The sequence below is a fragment of the Myotis daubentonii genome, chromosome 1, assembly GCF_963259705.1.
Source record: "Myotis daubentonii chromosome 1, mMyoDau2.1, whole genome shotgun sequence".
In the NCBI taxonomy this organism is placed as follows: domain Eukaryota; kingdom Metazoa; phylum Chordata; class Mammalia; order Chiroptera; family Vespertilionidae; genus Myotis; species Myotis daubentonii.
This window is the reverse complement of record NC_081840.1, coordinates 36,465,771-36,484,938: the sequence shown is the minus strand read 5'-3', so window position 1 is coordinate 36,484,938 and position 19,168 is coordinate 36,465,771. Positions and strand designations below refer to the sequence as shown.

Genomic DNA, 19,168 nt, shown 5'->3' with positions numbered 1-19,168 from the left:
TCGAACCCGGGACCCTTCAGTCCGCAGGCCGACGCTCTATCCCCTGAGCCAAACCGGTCAGGGCAGGTCTTATCTTTTCTAACTTAATCTTTCTCTTGCTAGTCAGTGACAGAAATCAGATACTGAGAATTTTAAAAAACTGGATGAATATGCTGACAACTTGATCACTAAGAATTTGACTCATTTCTAGCATATGCTGATTTTCATTCAAAAAAATATGAGGCAAGTGCACACAAAACAGTGAATGAAGAAGCTATTCACCACTTCCTCCCAGGATGAAGCATTCCATTTCCTAGCTTTTAAGGATGCCTTAGGTTTCTAATAGACGCTAAAAGAAACCTTTAAGAAGTTTCTCCATGATACCTGGGTTTATCCTTAATGCCAATATCTGTACGACCTACTGGAACAAAACAGTGTGTCCATTCCCAGCTGCCTATGTCACAATGAGTTATGATTTCCTAATTTATTTAAATTAAAATATATTAATTGATTTAGATTTAGATCCAGGCTACTGCTCATGCTAATAATGTCATTGAACCTGGATGTAAGAATGTGCTAATATGAAATACCTATTATTAATTTTTAAATATTGTGTTTTATTGATATTCAGATATTATGATGAATGTATAAAATTTGTTGATTACCATCATTCATCTACATGTGTACCATATGCCCACTGAGTGAACACATAGCTGGCAGAATTTGAGGTATGCTGCCTTAGAGGTTGGTAGGTTATTATTCTGGTTTGGTGTTCGACCTGTCTTATTCAATCTGTACAGGCAAATTTTCTTCCTGTGGGAACTGTTTCTTCATCTCTAAAAGTGAGAATAGCCAGACAGTTTCACTCATTAAAACATTAGTACTTACTAAACTGTTAGACTTTTTCAACTGAATAGCTCCTTTGAATGTCACAGACTCTATGAATCTTAAAGTAACAGGAGACTTAAGGAGCATCTTGTCCATTCTTCCTCGATAGACACAAATCTCCCCTGTAGCACACCTGGTGCTTTTTTCTGTGAACTTTCCCTGTGTGGGCACAGCAAGTGAGGCTCCCATCACGTGAGAAGGATGGCGGGTCCAGTGCTGGGCAACTCGATTCCATTTTCAACAGCTGAAATGCTTAGAAAGTTTACATATGAATCTGATTTCTCCTTCCTGTAACCTTTATATGTTGGCTTTTGTTCTGACCATCAAAGCCAAACCGAAAAAAAAAATTTCAAAAAATTTTAAATTAATAGCCCTTTAATTATTTAAAGTCAGCTACTAACCCTTCTCTAAGATATCCCTTCCAAGGCAAATCGCTCCATTTTTTTCAACCCTTCTTCCTTTCTGTTTCACATCTCTGTTCTCTTTCTCCTGGGTCTCTGCATCCGAGTGCTCTTCAGGACAGTTGTGCTTTAGCTGTATTGATTTAAATGATTTTCTTGTTATGTAAGAAGTAGTGTTTACTGAGGCAAGCCAACTATTTACCAGGAACTGTGGGTTTGGCACAGTCCTGTGTTATTTAACCCATATAACTTTGCAAGTAGTCTTGATTACCGACAACACTGATAAGGTAACTAAGACTCAGATATTAAGTAAATTGCTCGAGGTAACTTACCCAGGAAGTAACAGAGCTGTCTCGCCTATTCCCTTTTATTATTTCATTGCACCATTGACTCATATTGCACAACCTTTCTTACACTTAAGAAAGTATAAGAAACCTTTTTTGAATTAAAAGTATTGCATGGATTCTGAAAACGTTCAAATTATACAGAAATATATGAAGAAAACCCTTCTTCACCCCAGTAACTCTGCTGGTAGTGTGAAATGTGATTGCTTTTTACATTCTTGTCCCACCACTCGATTTCTGTACCTAAATAAAATGAAGATAAGAATATGTATCTGTTTCATTGCAAGGATTGAACAAGTTGATATATATAAAGGACATATAGAATAGTGTCTGGAACATATAAGAGCTCAAATGTTTCCCTGACCCGTTTGGCTCAGTGGCTAGAGCGTCGGCCTGTGGACTGAGGAGTGCCAGGTTCAATTCCGGTCAAGGGCATGTACCTTGGTTGTGGGCACATCCCCAGTAGGGAGTGTGCAGGAGGCAGCTGATGGATGTTTCTCTCTCATGGATGTTTCTAGCTCTCTATCCCTCTCCCTTCCTCCTCTCTGTAAAAAAATCAATAAAATATATATATTTTTAAAAAAGCTCAAATGTTAGTTGCTTTTTTTTAGACAAACACATGGATATTCATATATATGAAAATAAATATACTACAGTCAACTAATATTTGATAAGCAAGCCAAGAATACTTAATAGCGAAAGGATAGTCTTTTAAATAAACAGTGTTGGGAAAACTGGACAACCACATGCAAAAGAATGAAATTGGAACCTGTCATACATCACTCATAGACATTAACTTGATAAGATACAGACAATGGAGTGGTGAAGGCTTGGGGGGGGGGGCAATGGGGGGAAAAGGAGACATATGTAATACTTTCAACAATAAAGATTTATTTAAAAAATTTTAACTTGAAATGTGTTAAAGACTTAAACGTAATGCCTGAACCCATAAAACTCCTGTGAGAAAACATAGGGAAAGAGCTCCTTGACAGTGGTTCTTGGCAATGATTTTTTAGATATGACACCAAAAGCCCAAGTAATGAAAGCAAATAGATGGGACTGTAGCAGACTGAAAATACTCTGAACAGCAAAAGAAACAACAAAATGAAGAGACAATGTGCAGAATGGGAGAAGTATTTGCAAACCACCTATCAGATAAGAAGTTAATTTCCAAAATTTATGAGGAACTCTCATACAACTCAAATCCAGTTTAAAAAGAAATAGAAAACCAGAATAGGTATTTTTCCAAAGAAGACATACAAATGGCTAACTGGTACATGAAAAGATGCTCAGTATCACTAATCATTAGGGAAATGCAAATCAAAACTACCATGAGATGTATGGCTGTCATCACACTTGCTATCATCAAAAAGGCAAGAGGTAAGTGGTGAGGATGTGGAAAAAAGAATCCTTCTGGAAAAAAATATGGAAGTTCCTCAAAAAAATTAAAAATAGAATTTCCATATGGTCCAGCAATCCATATCCAAAGGAAATGAAATCACCATCTTGAAGAGATATCTGCACCCCCATGTTCACGGAAGCATTATTTACTATAGCCAAGACATAAAAAGAACCTACATGTTTATCAATGGGTTGATGGATAAGGAAAATGTGAGATATTACTCAACCATAAAAAAAGAAAATTCTTTAATATGAAGCAACATGAATGGATCTTGAGGGAGTAATGCAAAGTAAAGTACATCAGAAAGAAAGGCAAATACTATATGATATCATTTATATGTGCAATCTGAAAAAAAGCTGAAGGCATAGGAACAGCAGAATGGTGGTTTTTGGTGTGTGAGAAATGGGGAAATGTTGGTCGAAGGGTACAAACTTCTAGTTATAAGATGAATAAGTTCTGGAGGTTTACTATAAGCATGGGACTATAGTTAACAATACTATATTATATATGTCAGAGTTGATAAGACAGTAGGTCTTAAATGTTCTCACTAAAAAAACCAAACACAACAGTAGTGCCCTAACCGGTTTGGCTCAGTGGATAGAGCGTTGGCCTGCGGACTGAAGGGTCTCAGGTTCAATTCGGGTCAGGGGCATGCACCTTGGTTGTGGGCACATCCCCAGTGTGGAGTGTGCAGGAGGCAGCTGATTGATGTTTCTCTCTCGTCGATGTTTCTGACTCTCTATCCCTCTCCCTTCCTCTCTGTAAAAAATCAAAAAAATATATAGTTTTTTAAAAAAACACAACAGTAGTTATGGGTGGTGATAGATTTGTTAACTAGCCTTATTGTGGTAATCATTTCACAATATATGTGTATCAAGTCAACACATTGTACACCTTAAACTTACACAATGTTATATGTCAATTATATCTCATTTAAAACTTGGGAAGGGGGCAAATAGAAAGGTCTTCCCCACAACAGGCTAATAGAACTCTTTTCCTTTAAAAAAGAAACACCTGAATGAATGAGTTTAACAATAGTTTAGAGACAGATTACAATCAGTATAAGAAAATATCCAGAATAAAAAGAATTCATAGAATAATTTAAAAACTGCTTAATCAATTAAAAATGAAGCTTAAAAAGTTATTAAAACAGGTTGAAATTAGTCTCTTCCATGGGATCATGAGAAAAGCATTTCACTGATCCACACACAGGAGATTGTGGTGTGGTAAGGTGATTTATATGTGATGCAAAATCAAAGGAGTTCCCCTCCTGGATTCCCAACTTCCCATCTCTGTTCATCCCGCCATGGAAAAAGTCCAACCGTGTTTTTAGTGAGGCCAAGACAAAGGCCAGTGTCCAGAGTTTCTGCTTCATCTTAGTCCTTTGGAGCCCACGTGGTCTGCTGTGGGCCCAACAGTTGCTAGACCCACATCATCAAGTGTTCCCAGGTGGGAGAGAAAGCTGAATGGGGCAAGTGCCTTACTAGGTGAGCAAGAGAAGAGCGCCCCCCCCCCCACCACACACACCCAGGATTATAATCAGGAGCTTTTTCAAAATAATCAATCAATTTCCCAACTTTGGCGGGCTTGCATTGGGTCTACCACCTAGCCAATGATCTTTTTCCCAGGTTAGACTGACAGGCCTCTGTCATCATGCACCTCCCCTGTGTTGTCTTGATTTCTGTTGCACATGTGTTTGCCTCCCCTTTTGTTCTATCCACTCCTCCAGTGTTCTGCAGGGAATGGGGGGGGGGGGGGAGCTCTAGCTTCCCTGTGAAGCAAACAGGCTCAGTGTCCCGGACCATTTGGCTTAACAATGTCTGACTCCCCTTGCTCTCTTCCTATCTATAATAATAAAAGCATAATATGCTAATTAGACTGGATGTCCTTCCGGACGACTTTCCAGACAAAGCCAGGCCGCAAGGGAAGCCTGGGTCTCGGGTGTCTGCCGGTGGACAGAGGGAAGCTGGTGCCAGCAGCCAGGGGAAGGAAGGCCTACTTTTGCATGAATTTCGTGCATCAGGCCTCTAGTTTATCAATAACTAACTACCTACAGTAACATTTCCACAGGTAGGACAAATATAAAGCAAGGAGTAAGAAGATAAGTAAAATATAATTATATCTAAGTAATCATAATTAAATGTCATGGTTTAGATGTTCCAATTTTTTTAAAAAATGAAAAAGGTACATATATGTAGAATTCTTTAAAATCAAAACAAGAATGGGGGCAGTCTGTATATAATACCCCCAACCTGCTTCGATCACCTAAAATTTATCATAGTCTTCCATATCATTATATGTCAGTATACTGTAGTTTTTTTTTTTTTTTTGTAGGGAGCAGTCTGCACACGTATCTTCATTCATAAGGCTTGATTGTCTGAACCTACATATAGAAATTTACATTTGTCTCTTAGAAATATTTTATCTTGGTTGACTTGGCCTGTTTTTATAGTATATCATCATTGGATAGATTTTGACCCCGTCATCCAGTGAATTCACTGTCTTTGGTTTTATATCATTTTTTTTTTATGATCCACCTATTCTCCTTGACATCTTGAAAATTGTGGATTAAAAAGGTTGAATTTAGCAGAGGTTAGAACAAAATTCTATATTTGCCATCAGAGGGCTTCTGTTAGGTTGAAACTGATCTTTTAGGCATAATCATTCACCCAAGTGTAAATCATTTTCTAGCTATATTTCTCCATAGTATGTAAAAGAATGTCACGGCAGACCTTATTAGATGCTTCATCAAATCTTGTTAAGAAAGTAGTCATTTAGTGAGTAGATTTTGCTACTCAGTCTGGAAGAATGATAAATTACTCTAAATTTGGGGAAACTCGAAATATAAACAACAGATGTCTATAGTTTGGCAAATGTCTGAAAATGCCCACAGTTTTATTACACACACACACACACACACACACAGTATGAGTGCTATTTTGATTCTGTTAGGCTACCTGCCATATAACTGACACGGGCATTTACAAGTTTCTATTTGGAATTTTTGTCTCAAGATTAAATTTAATGTAATTAGTTAAAATATATTTCAGAATATTGAGTTGATTTAATCTCCATTAAAAGTGGTTGCATGAATGTGAAATAGAATAAAAAATAATTGTCAGTATCTACTATGCTGTTAGTATGCACTGAACATGTCAAATGACCCAACTAAACATTGGCTTCATTGAACATTATCAATGATGAGAACATTAAGTTTTGTGCACCTTTTTATTCAGTCTTCCACTTTTTAAGGTTTTAGAAGTTAGGAACTACGCATATCCCCTGATTTGAACCTTTCAAAGAATTCTAATATGACGGAATACAGCTTATTCCCATTTTTAAGTTGAAGGGAGTGATGCATAGAGAAATAAAATAACTGCCCAGAAAAAGAAGTGATTCCTTCTAATCATCAGGAGAGTCATGGAAACCTTCAAACATGAGGTAGCTTTTTTTTTTTAATATATTTTTTATTAAGATATTACATATGTGTCCTTATCCCCACGTTACCCCCTCCCCGCCTCCCCCTGCTCATGCCCTCACCCCCACCCCCCCGTTCTCCGTGTCCATTGGTTAGACCTATATGCTTGCATGTAAGTTCTTTGGTTGATCTTTCCCCCTTACCCCCACCCTCCCCTGCCTTCCCTCCAAGGCCCGACAGTCCAATCAATGCCTCTCCATCTCTGGAGCAGTCCTCGTTCATCAGTTTATGTTTTTCATTATATTCCACAAATGAGTGAGATCATGTGGTATTTATCCTTCTCTGACTGGCTTATTTCACTTAGCATAATGCTCTCTAGTTCCATCCATGCTGTGGCAAATGGTAAGAGTTCCTTTTTCTTCTTCCTCTTCTTAAAGAATACCTTTCAGCATTTCATATAATGCTGGTTTGGTGGTGATGAACTCCTTTAGCTTTTTCTTATCTGTGAAGCTCTTTATCTGACCTTCAATTCTGAATGATAGCTTTGCTGGATAAAGTAATCTTGGTTGCAGGTTCTTGCTATTCATCACTTTGAATATTTCTTGCCACTCTTTTCTGGCCTGCATGGTTTCTGTTGAGAAATCAGCTGACAGTCGTATGGGTACTCCCTTGTAGGTAACTGACTTTTTTTCTCTTGCTGCTTTTAAGACTATCTCTTTGTCTTTTGCTCTTGGCATTTTAATTATGATGTGTCTTGGTGTGGTCCTCTTTGGATTCCTTTTGTTTGGGGTTCTCTGCGCTTCCTGGACTTGTAAGTCTATTTCTTTCACCAGGTAGGGGAAGTTTTCTGTCATTATTTCTTCAAGTAGGTTTTCAATATCTTGCCCTCTCTCTTCTTCTGGCACCCCTATAATTCTGATGTTGGTACGCTTGAAGTTGTCCCAGGTCCCAGAGGCTCCTTACACTATCTTCATATTTTTGGATTCTTTTTCTTTTTGCTTTTTCGGTTGGGTATTTTTTGTTTCTTCATATTTCAAATCTTTGACTTGATTCTTGGGATCCTCTTGTCTGCTGCTGGATCTCTGTATATTATTCTTTATTTCAGTCAGTGTATGCTTAATTTCTAGTTGGTCTTTTTTCATATCTTCCAGGGTCTCACTAAATTTATCGGTGGTTTCTAGAAAATTCTTGAAAAACCTTATAAACATGGCTTTGAACTCTATATCCAGTTGTTTGCTTTCCTCCATTTCTGTCATTTGTGACCTGTTTCTTTGTCTCCGCATTTTTTATGCTTCCCTGTGTTGGGAGAGTGGTTTTGTGTGCTAGGTGTCCTATAGGGCCCAGTGGCTCAGCCTCCCCAGTTACCTGCGGTGGACACTCTTGGTGCACCCCCTTGTGGGCTTTGTGCACATTCTTGTTGTAGTTATGCCTTGATTGTTGTAGGTATCAGTGGGAGGAATTGACCTCCAGGCCAATTGGCAGTGAGAATCAGCTGTGTCTGCAGTGGGAGAACTTCTGTGCTGAAGACACCCTTCTGGGGCAAGACTTGCTTCAGTGGGGCTTTGGTGCTCACTGAGTCTGCCCCCTGAGTGTGTCCCATGTGGATCTGAGGAGTTGTAATCTGGATGGTCCCACTCTGACCACTGGGTACACTGGCTCTTGGATCTAAGGAGGTGCTAATTTAGCCTCTGCCTGAGGTTACCCAGTAGGAGCTATAAAGAGATATGCAGATTCCCCTTCCTTTTTGGGGGTTTGGAGGTGCCCAGATGAGGCCCAGCTGTGAAGCAATGCAAGCTGATGTGGGGCCTTGGGCCTTCTCTTGGAAGTTCTGGGTCTGTCTGACCCAGCTGCAATTTGTTAGGTAATTTTCAGGTTGCAAAGGGCCAGGGCATTCATATGCAAAAGCCTCTGCTGCAGCCTGGGTGGGGCGGGGTCTCGGAATCAACAGGCGGAGCAAGCAGCTATGGCACATCCTCAGCCCTGCCCTAAGGAGCCCAGCATCTCAGTGTCCCGGTAATCGCTGTAAGCACCTCTGAGGGAAAGCCGCCCTCAAGGTCCAAGTTCTGCCCACTGCCAGACAGTCCAGTTTCTCCCCGTATGAGTCTTGGGTCCCCAGAGACTTCCCGGAACCGGAGTTCAGAGCAGTTGGGAGCTTGTGACTCCCTCCCGAGTCAAAAGGACAGCCGCGTCCTCAGGTACCAGCCCCTTTCCGCACGCGCGTTCAAGCCTCCGTACCTCTGCACTTCTGCAGCTCCTCTGAGTCTCAGTGTGCTTTTCTCTTTCCTTCTAGTTTTAGAATTTCCACTCAGCCAGCCTTCCTGCAGTTCTGGATGATATCCATTTTGTCTTTTCCTTGTATTTTTGAATTTGTTGTGGGAGGCAGCAATTTCCAGTGTTTATCTATGCCGCCATCTTGGTTTCTCCCATGAGGTAGCTTTTAACCAGGGCTTACCATTTTGTTAAGGGCTGGTTGTGAAAGGGGGCATGAGACCTAGCAGGGCCAAGGCAGAGAAGCATAAAAAAAACCCCAGGGTGGTTTGGAAAGCAGAGTGGCTGGCACATATTGGGAGATTGGGCCAAAGGGTAATGTGAGGCCACTTCCTAGTGAGCCCTGAGTGCCATGTTCAGGAATTGGGCTTGCATCTGCAACAGGGAGAATCCAGTTGAGAGGATTCAAGGAAGGAGAATGGCTCTCATAGGGCCAGAACACAGTAGAGACCTGCTGCTACTTACTATTCCAAGGGTTAGTTGTTTAAAACCCACAAATATTTTATTGCCCAAGGGAAGGACAGCACATGCTAGTTGTCTGTGTTCACCATACCATTTCGGAAGAGAGTTTTCCTCTGAGTGAACATCTCATAAACATGGTTACTTGCCAGTTCAAAAATAAAGTGCACAGTCTCCTCTCCCAGTTGTTGCCTCACCTTCTGTTTGCATGCTTCTGTTGTGCCTGTCACATGCAGGTGTGAGTGCTTTATCAGCTCACCCCTGGCGGAGTAGTTCTGTGAGTTGGCCTTGGGAGATGGATTACTTGATGCTCAGATGTATTCATTGGTTTTAAAAGATTGACATGGGTACCTTTTGGCTTCTGAAAATTCACATGTGAGATGTCTAAGCTTAGGGAATTAATGTCTACTAAAATTCAAACAGTATTGAGCATTTACTCTGTTCCCGGTACCTGTCAGGGTGGGAGGGGAGAAAAGTAAGTCAAGTCCTCTGGGCTGTTTGTAGTTCCTCTGTTTGTTTGGCATCATTCACTTATGTTCTGCATTTGACTGTCAGCCCTGTCACAGCGCTTGGCTCTTCGTATTTACAAGTCTTGTCTCTCTCACTGTGAATGCCTTCTCTTCCCCCAAGATACTCTTTTCTTATTCTGTCTAAATCTTGCTATCCTAGCATCCCCCTCAAAGACCACGTCTTCCCAGAATCCTTATCTTCCAAGCCATGGTCAGTTTCATTCAACAAATCCTTCTGGGAGCATCCTGTCAGGTACAAGGTCCTATGTGAGTAGCCTGGGGACAAGAACTGTGTCTGACTTCATCTTTATAACCTCAGCCCAGAGCAGAGCAGGGGCTCTAAATATGTCTGTGTAAGTGGCTTATCGAGGAATTATTATGAGAAGAAAGCAGTAGGAAGTGCGGGGAACAGGAGAGAGCCAGAGAAGAAGCTGAGAAAATGTGCTTCTAGCTCAAGTGCAGCCCCAGCCTGATTCAGGGAGCTCTGAAACATGGGGCCACATGTTGCCCACTGTGTGTGCGGCAGGGGCTCAGCCTTTTTCATTACTGCTCCTGAGGGAAGAGCATTATCTTCCAGTCATTTCTGCACTAGGTGGTACGAGGGACCCTCCCGAGAAAAGGACTCCATTGTGAACTACCAGTAGCTAACACTCGCTGCCCACACAACCCACAGCGAATGGGGTAGGCACACAGCCCTGTGACGCTCCACTGATGCAGGCAGTCTTTATAAACAGAAGCCAACATTTCTACTTGTTCCCCTAAGTGTATCTCCTTCCATTACAAGTGGAGTTACCCTCCTAGGAAGATAGTGGTATAATATTTGCGTAGCGCTTTGACCTTAAAAAAATTCAGTTTGTTTTCTTGTTTTGTATCCCTGCAAAAACTGTGTAAGGAAAATAGGATAGTTATTATTGATGTTTTACAGTTGAAAACATAGTAGCATAGGAAGGGTGAGTGACTGCAGGTCAAGTAGCAGTAGTTTTCACTGGGTACTCAGTTTAACCCTGCAGCAGTCCTATGGGGTGGGTATTGTTATCCCCAGAAGTTGTGATGCAGGCAAGTAAGTGACCTGCCTGCATTCGCAGAGCTGGTATGCAGGGGAGCCTGCTTGACTCTACACCTGCTTTAGTCCCACCATAACCTGCAGCCTCTGCAGGGGGTAGGCAAAGCCAAGTCCCAATCCCAAGTTTTTGACATCTACAGCTCTTAGAGAGAGGCCTCTAAGCATAAATGAAGGTCCATTTAGCATAAAATTTAAAATGCCTCAATTGTTTACAGCTAGCATAGCATATTGTGCTGAGTTGTTAAAGCTCTGGGGTTGTTACATCAGTAGTAGCCACATTTGTGATATTTTAGTTCTTCAATTTATGTTCATTTTGTATTCCTATCTTGATTGACATGACAGCTTGAGACTTCAGGCACTGTGTACCATAATTCTTTTGTTTATTTGGTTTTTCATTTTTTCATAAATGGATTGTGAAGTCGAACTCAGAATTTTTAGTTAATTTAAGTTGAGAATAGCACAGGGTAATATCTCAGGCATCTAGAGTGCTTGAGAGGATAGGGTACTATAGCTCAGTAATTGATTCGTTTGGCAAGCACTGTTGAGTGCTCTGTGCTGACATTGTGCTCACTAGACAGTAAGGAGGTGACAACAAGAAATTCCCTTTAACAAAGGGAATTTAGGCCTTTAAAATTATGTTTTTAGGTAATGGTAGTAAATCCCTGTTTTAAAGTAAGACTGACCAAAGCAAAGATATTCGTTCCTACACTACGTTCATTAACACAACCATCTTTATTGGAATAGCTATGGTGTGAGAATAACCCAATCATGTCATTTGCCACGTCAGCCAGCTTTGAAAGAACTCTTGGTAAATACAGTCATAACATTATTTATGTGAAAACACATCTAATTGGACATCTAACCTGTAGCATATGCATGATGGAGTCAGTTTGAGTTAGGTGGAGATAAAAATCATTCAGTTCAAAATAAAAATTAATTAGAAATGTCAGAAGCCAGGTATGGTTCTAGAGAAAGGGGGTATCTAGAAAACATTTATTGGAACCTTATTGAAAATAAAAATGAACTTCAATTTGTCCCTGAATCTGTTAGCAAAGATTTTATGTTGAGGCTGAATCTTAAAGTTTGACTTCTCCTCTTTTACATAAATTGTACATAGTTAGAAATCACAAAACCTCAGAACTTCTTAGGAAATAACTTAAAAATAAAATAAATGAAATCACTAGTTAGCCTTGCCTGTAACTTAAATAACAAAATATGTTGTTGTAGGTAGATGGATATCAGATAGGTCTCCCCTCCTTCATCCCATATGCTCTGATTAATTTAGGTCATACCTTTTAAAGTGACAGCTTTTGAGAACATATGTCCTGTCTTCTGTACATAGCCTTTATCTTCTGATTTGTACTAGTGTGTGCTGTTAAAAGGTACCAGATGCCTGAAGAGGATGCTCTGCATTATTACATAATATTCACTTTGACAAGCATCAAAGTTATTTTTCCTTTCACAGTATGAGTTTGAGTGTGTATTTTTTTTCTTCATATTTGCCTGCATATATAGGACCCTATTTTAACAATGTATAGTGGACAATCAAGGACAAGTAGGATATGACTTAACCAAAATTAATTTTATAGCAAGTAAGTATGTTTTCTATTGTAGATGTACACGATTGTCCTATAAAGTAGTTTGTACTGCATATGTGTCTGTGTACCAGGAACTTTTCTAAGTACTGGAGATAAAAGTGGTGAACAACATAGAAAAAGTTCCCACCCTCTCAGAGCTCAGTTTCTAATGTAAGCTGGGAGGAAGACAGTAAGCAATAAAATAAACATAGGCTCTTAAGTGCCCAGAAGAAAATAAAATAGTATTAGCGAGAACTAGCTTACTACTAGAGTACTATTCATGTTTAATGTTATTAGGAGTGTTTTCATTCAAGAAGTTGAATTGCTATGGTTAAAGTTGTCATCACTTCAAGTTTCTAGCCCCTAAACCAGTGGTTCTCAACCTTCTGGCCCTTTAAATACAGTTCCTCATGTTGTGACCCAACCATAAAATTATTTTCGTTGCTACTTCATAACTGTAATGTTGCTACTGTTATGAATCGTAATGTAAATATCTGATATGCAGGATGGTCTTAGGTGACCCCTGTGAAAGGGTCGTTCGACCACCAAAGGGGTCGCGACCCACAGGTTGAGAACCACTGCCCTAAACCCTCCTCAAGACTTTCTAAATGTATACAAAACAGTTCTGTTTCTACCCATGGAGAATTAACTGCTACAGAAATTCTCTCCCTCCCCCTGCTGTAAACAACTGGAACACTGGACAAATTATTTTAAGTAACTGTTTGCAGGGATTGCACAACAGGCAGCTCAGGACTGGGATCCCTAAGAGAAGAGAAATAAAGGAGGGAAGCATCCTCCCCGCATCTTGTTGCCGGAAGGCAGTTTCCAGGCACAGGCACAGGGATGAGGAACCAGACAGCCCTGTGATCTCACTGATTACAGTTGAGGCCGCCAGGATTTGTGAGGGAGAGCGCCAGAGGTGAGGAGGCTTCCTAGGGAGAAAGGGCTCTGCCTGCCTGCAGAGGGTGCCCCTTGAGCCCTTGGCTAAGTGCTGCTTTGCTCATGTGTAGGGCAGAACTCCACAGGGTGGGAAGAGAACCACTGGAGCCCTGGCTGGTTTGACTCAGTGGGTAGAGCGTTGAACCTCGGACTGAAGGGGGTTCGAGTCTGGCCAAGGGCACATGCCCGGGTTGTGGGGCTTGATCCCCAGTAGGGGGTGTGCAGGAGGCAGCCAATCAATGATTCTCTTTTATCATTGATGATTCTATCTTTCTCTCCCCCTTCCTCTCTGAAATCAATAAAAATATATTTAAAAATAAAAAAGAACCACCGGAAAGCAATAGGTCAAATAATTTCCGCAGCTCACAAAGGGATTAGGTCATGTTCCCACCTGCAATGTGGAAAAACCTCATAAAACAAGGGAAATAGGATAGAGTCTGCAGAAGAGTGTCACCTAAGTAATGAGGCTGAATTATCCCTAGATCAAAGTCTGTTCTGGACTTGCCCCAACAAAGCTCAAAAGCAAGCCTTGAGAGAGAAAACTGATCTGAAGTAACTTAACTGCCTGCCAGAACAAGTCTACCTTTAGCAAATCCACCATCCACAAACAAAACTAAGTATCTGGAATCCAATAAAAAGTTACTAGAAATGCAAAAAAGCAATAAAATATGACTGATAGTGTGGGGGGGATCAATAGAAACAAACCCAGAAATTACAGATAGAATTAATAGATAAGAAGTTTAAAACAGCTGCTACAATTATATTCCTTATGATCAAGAGTGTAGAGGAAAACATAAACATGTTGAGAGAAATGAAAGTACAAAAAAGACCCAGCCAAAACTTCCAAAAGTGAAAAAATGAAATGTCTGCTGTAGAAAATGCACTAGTTGAGGTAATAGCACATTAGAAACTGAAGAAGAAAAGATCAGTGAACTTAAAGAAACATCAATAGAAAGTATCCAGTATAAGGCATAGAGAGAAAAATGATTGAGCAAAATGAAGAGAGCCACTATAAACTGTGGAAGAATATCAAGTGTTCTCAAATATGTGTAATTGGTGTCTTAGAAAAATGGGGGTTAGAAGAGGAAAGAACAGATTGGCCATAATTTTTTTCAAATTTGATGAAAATGATAAATCCAAGATTTACGTGGTCAATGAACCCCAAAGAGAAGAAACATAAGGAATATCACAGTAGGACACATTACAGTTAGATTGCTGAAAACAAAAATGAAAAAATCTAGAAAGGACCCAGAGAAAAATGAGGCAATATGTGCAAAAGAACAAAGAATGAAAAACCAAAAATATTTATCAGAAATGCTACAAGCCAAAGGACAATGGGTCAACATCTTTAAAGTACTAGAAGGGAAGGACAGAAAGATGGAGCAAAAAAGGGAAACTGTCAACGTAGAATTCTCTACCTAGCATAAAAATCTGTCAAAAAGGAAAGAAAACTAAAATCCTCTTTTAAACAATGCTATAAATAGTGCCAGCAAACCAGCACAAGAAATATTAGTTTTTCGGGCAGAAGAAAAAATATACCAGATGGAAATTTGGCTTTACACAAAGTACTTTAGACATGGTAAAGATGAGGTTAAATATAAAAGATATTTCTTATCTCTTTAAAAGATAATTAGCTAGTAAAGCAAATGAATAATAATGTATGGGGCTTATAACACATATAGAAGTAAAATGTATGACAACATTAAAGGCAGGAGGGAGGAAATTGTAGGATTCTTGCATTGTTTATCCTGGGAATGCAAGGTTGGTTTATCATTTAAAAAAAAACAAAAACCATCAATGTAATTCACCATATCCACTGACCAAAAAAACCCCAACCCATATGATCATCTCAATAGATGCATAAAAAGTATGAATAAAGAAATAACAGAAAAGAGTTCTTTGCCTGCTCACCATGCAATCCAGCAACTCTCTTTTAGGTATTTTCCCAGGAAAAATGGAAACAATATTCACAGCCTTGTTCATGATGGGCAAAAACTGGAAATAATGTTAATATCCATCAGCTAATGAATGGATAAGCAAATCATAGTATCCATACAATGGAATACCATTAATAAATAGAAAAAGGAACAAACTACCTAACTATACACACAACATAGATAAATCTCAAAAGATAATTTAAAGAAGCCAAATACAAAAGGCTGTACATTAAGTTTTCATGTATATGATATTTTAGAAAAGACATAATTCTAGTGATAGAAAGCAAATCAGTGGTTGTTGGGAAAGAAGAAAGGAAGGGGGATTGGCTGTCAAGAGTCATGGAGGAGCTGGGAGGATGGATCCTTTCTATATCTTGATTGAAGAGAGAATTACATGATGATATTCATTTGTCAAAAATCATCTAATTGTGCACTTACAATTGGTGAATTTTATTAATTTTATAATTTAATATTTAAAGCTGATTTTTAAAGTATGCAAAACAGGTCTTTATAAACTATATTTGAGGGTTTGGTGATTACCTTTGTGAGAGTAAATAGTATGATGAATACCTCAAGAAGCTCACATAATCTTATGCCAAGGTAGTACAGCATTTAGTCGACTGAGATGTTCAGTTATGGAGACTTCAAAATGAATGTGGACAGGCATATCCGTGTTCAGAGTAGGAGAGTAAAGAAAATAGGAGATGGGTGTTTTGAAGAAAATCAGAAAAGAGAGGTTTCACTAAGAAAAGGAGGCACTGTGGATGATGTGCAAACCAGCTGTCTCTAGACGCTTGTATGAGGCTGGGAATTCCCTTTGCCCCCTGAATGTTCTTGCTACAGGGAAAAAGGTTTTCCAGCTGTTCACATTTGGCAACTGTTGGGACTGGATGGTTTTGGCAAGGATGGTATGCTGTCAAGGAAATTCTAGAAACTATTGAGTACTAGTAATATGCCTCAATTTCAACTTCTGTTGATATTTTTAAACTGTATACTGTGATTGCAAAAATGACTTAAATTAATTGGCCTCCCTGATTTCTCCTGCTTAATCTCTCTGTCCCAGGTGACAGTTTTGATTACTGCTTGTTTTTGTAACTCATTCTTACATATAATGCCATATTTTCCTGGTTCTCCCTTACTTCTGTTATGGTTTTTCATTTCTAATGATGGAAAGAGGGTTTGATAGGTGAGTGAACTACATTGCTTTCAAAGTGATGCCCAAAGCTGTGATCTCATAAATTAGATAATGAAAGTTTATATAAACCCTTTTCCCCAAACTTGGCAATTCTTCTCTAAAAAAAGCAATGAAGTATAATAGCAGAGTATACACTACAGTGTAGACGTGCCCATTCACTTAGGAAATCACTTATCCACTCTAAGTCAGTTTTGTTATTTTACAAAATGGGGATAATTATACCTATGTCATGGTTGCTCTGTGCACAACTTATTAAGTAAACTATACATGAAAATGCTCTACCTTGAAAAGGCACTGTATATGCAGAAATTATTAATTTGGTTATGGGTACAGAGGTTTGTTTTATAAATCTGTTTTTGGTTTCTTATTTTTAGAGTGTATGCAAGCAGAGGATTTTATACATGTAGATTGATAATCTAATTAGACTTAACACATAGATATATGACTGAAAGTGATGGCTTTTCAAGTACTATAAATGAGACTTGTCTACTCTGGTTATATAGTTTTATTCTTGAAAAGTTGCTTTGATAGGTGGCATCTTTAGGGCTTACCATTCATCACAGGCTTCATCCACTAGGTAGCAACACATTTTGGGGGTCAAATGTGTTCATATTCTGTCTCTTCCCAAAAATTAGAGGCAGGACTGTTTATTTTAAGCAGCAATCTAGAGGCAGAGTCCTAAAGCAAGTCCATCCTTTCATTTGTCTTCCTTTAGCTAGCACGTCTAATAATACAACATTGGCCTTGGTCATTTGTAGCTGCAATTCTAGGAGTTTTGTTCCACAGCATCACCCAAGGAGTAAACACTATGTTTTTTACTGCATGGATAGATCTTCTTATCAATGGTAATAATCTTACTGACTTCTAACCAAATCATATCTGAATCCCATTATTCTCAATATCAAGCCATTTTACTTTACCAGTGATTTTTGATTATGTATAAACTAGAGGCCTGGTGCACAAATTCATGCACTACTGAGGTCCCTCAGCCTGGCCTGTGGGATCAGGCCAAAACCGGATCTCTGGTATTCCCTGAGGGGTCTCAAGATTGCGAGAGGGTGCAGACCAAGCCGAGGGACCCAACAGGGACGCGGGAGGTTGGCCAGCCAGGGAGGGACCACAGGAGGGCTCCAGGGCATGTCGGCCCATCTCGCTCAGTCACGATCGGCTGGACCCCAGCAGCAAGCTAATCTTCTGGTTGGAGTGTCTGCCCCCTAGTGATCAGTGCACATCATAGTGGTTGAGCGGCCTTAGCATATCATTAGCATATTACTCTGATTGGTTGAATGGATGACTGGACAGCCGGACACTTAGCATATTAGGCTTTTATTATATAGGGTGGATTGTCTACAGATTTTCCACATCAGACTGTTTTCTCTGAGATGTTCCAGTGCTGTCCTGGTCACCATTGGATTCTTGTTTATATGATATCCCTATTGCTTTGAATACATTTGTATTCTCATCAACAATAGCTAGAATGTAAAAGTTTTAAGATAGAATATGCATAAGAGAAAGCATTTTTGTAAATAGTACCTTTTATTCATTTTTGTTAGTGACTCTTTTCATCTGAGGATTGATTGTTCAAAAGGTTATTGCACGATGCTAGATGCTCTGATTCTTTTGCCTAAGGATTTAATAATCTAGGGACCCAAGCTTTCTTTACTTACCCCAAATTTCTTTTAAATATACAGACAACAGTCAAATATTGGTGAACATGTAAGAACTCAGGACATACAATTTTTATAAGCCCTTACTGAAGAAATTACCAGAAGACAAATTTCAGCCAAATAGGAGATGAATGGAGACTCTCAAAGAGACTAGCATTTAATAATTGAATTCAGTGTGCTCTGAAGAACTAAAACAATAGAGAGTGATTGCTACAGAATAGAATATAAAGGTTATAAAGCCTGACAGTGTAGAAATAATAAAATAAAAGGTGAGAGAGGAAAAGGTGAGAGGTAGTGTATGCATGCTAATACCCTCAGATTTTATATCTGGGATACAATACCTATAATTTAAAACAGAAAGATATAAGTATTCAATGGTTTAAAAAAGCAAACTGCAAGAAACATTATAAAATCAATAAAAAGTGTGTGGAGGAGGATGGTAGAGAGGAAATGAGATAATTCTCATTAATCATTGCTCTTATGAGAGAGTTAATGAGTGCAACCATGTTTATGTAGTTGTATATATATAAAAGTAGAAATGCAACTCTTCTGAGTAATCATGTAAAATATAGAATATAAGGCAAAGACAGCATGGACTGTAATGTGAGGGGTTTTTTAAAAGGCACTGCAGAAGCTCAGTTCACATAGCATCAAACATGTAATGAGCTTCATTATTTTCAGAGTCCATATTTGCAAATTCCCTTGCTCACTAAAATTTATTGTAACCCTCAAATCAATACTCGTGACACTTACCCAATCAATTTTGGACATGAACAGCATAGTGAAAATTTTGAGTTGCTAGCTGAGGTTGAACAAGGCAACACTCTGCCTTTTTGTTTCAACTTTCACACTATAAACAATTATTTGTAAAATAAATAAATAAATAAATGTATATTAATAAACTAGGTGTCTTTAAAAGAAAAATGCATAAAATAAGTTTACATATTGATTAGTTGACCAGAATGTTGTGATCAGAGGCTCACAGGAACCTAACCCTATATTTCCCATAGATGTTCACTAATTCAGTGTTTGCAACAACTTTACAGAACGTAACTATGGCAACTAGCAAGAACTGACTGTACCTAGGGTTGAATTTAACAAAAGATGTGAAAGACTTGTACA

General features: G+C 39.1%; 2 protein-coding genes across 10 annotated transcripts in view; both read left to right on the top strand.

Annotated features, from left to right (window-relative positions):
• Positions 1–12,624, top strand: part of KTN1 (kinectin 1) — a 568,362-nt gene extending 555,738 nt beyond the window's left edge. For all 7 annotated transcript variants that reach the window (XM_059695224.1, XM_059695231.1, XM_059695208.1 and 4 more), the window contains one exon: positions 12,609–12,624. The gene's annotated coding sequence lies outside the window, so the exon portion shown is untranslated. The remainder of the gene's footprint in view (positions 1–12,608) is intronic.
• The window catches only part of PELI2 (pellino E3 ubiquitin protein ligase family member 2), a 183,843-nt gene that overhangs the window by 125,869 nt on the left and 38,806 nt on the right, over positions 1–19,168 (top strand). The window lies entirely within an intron of this gene.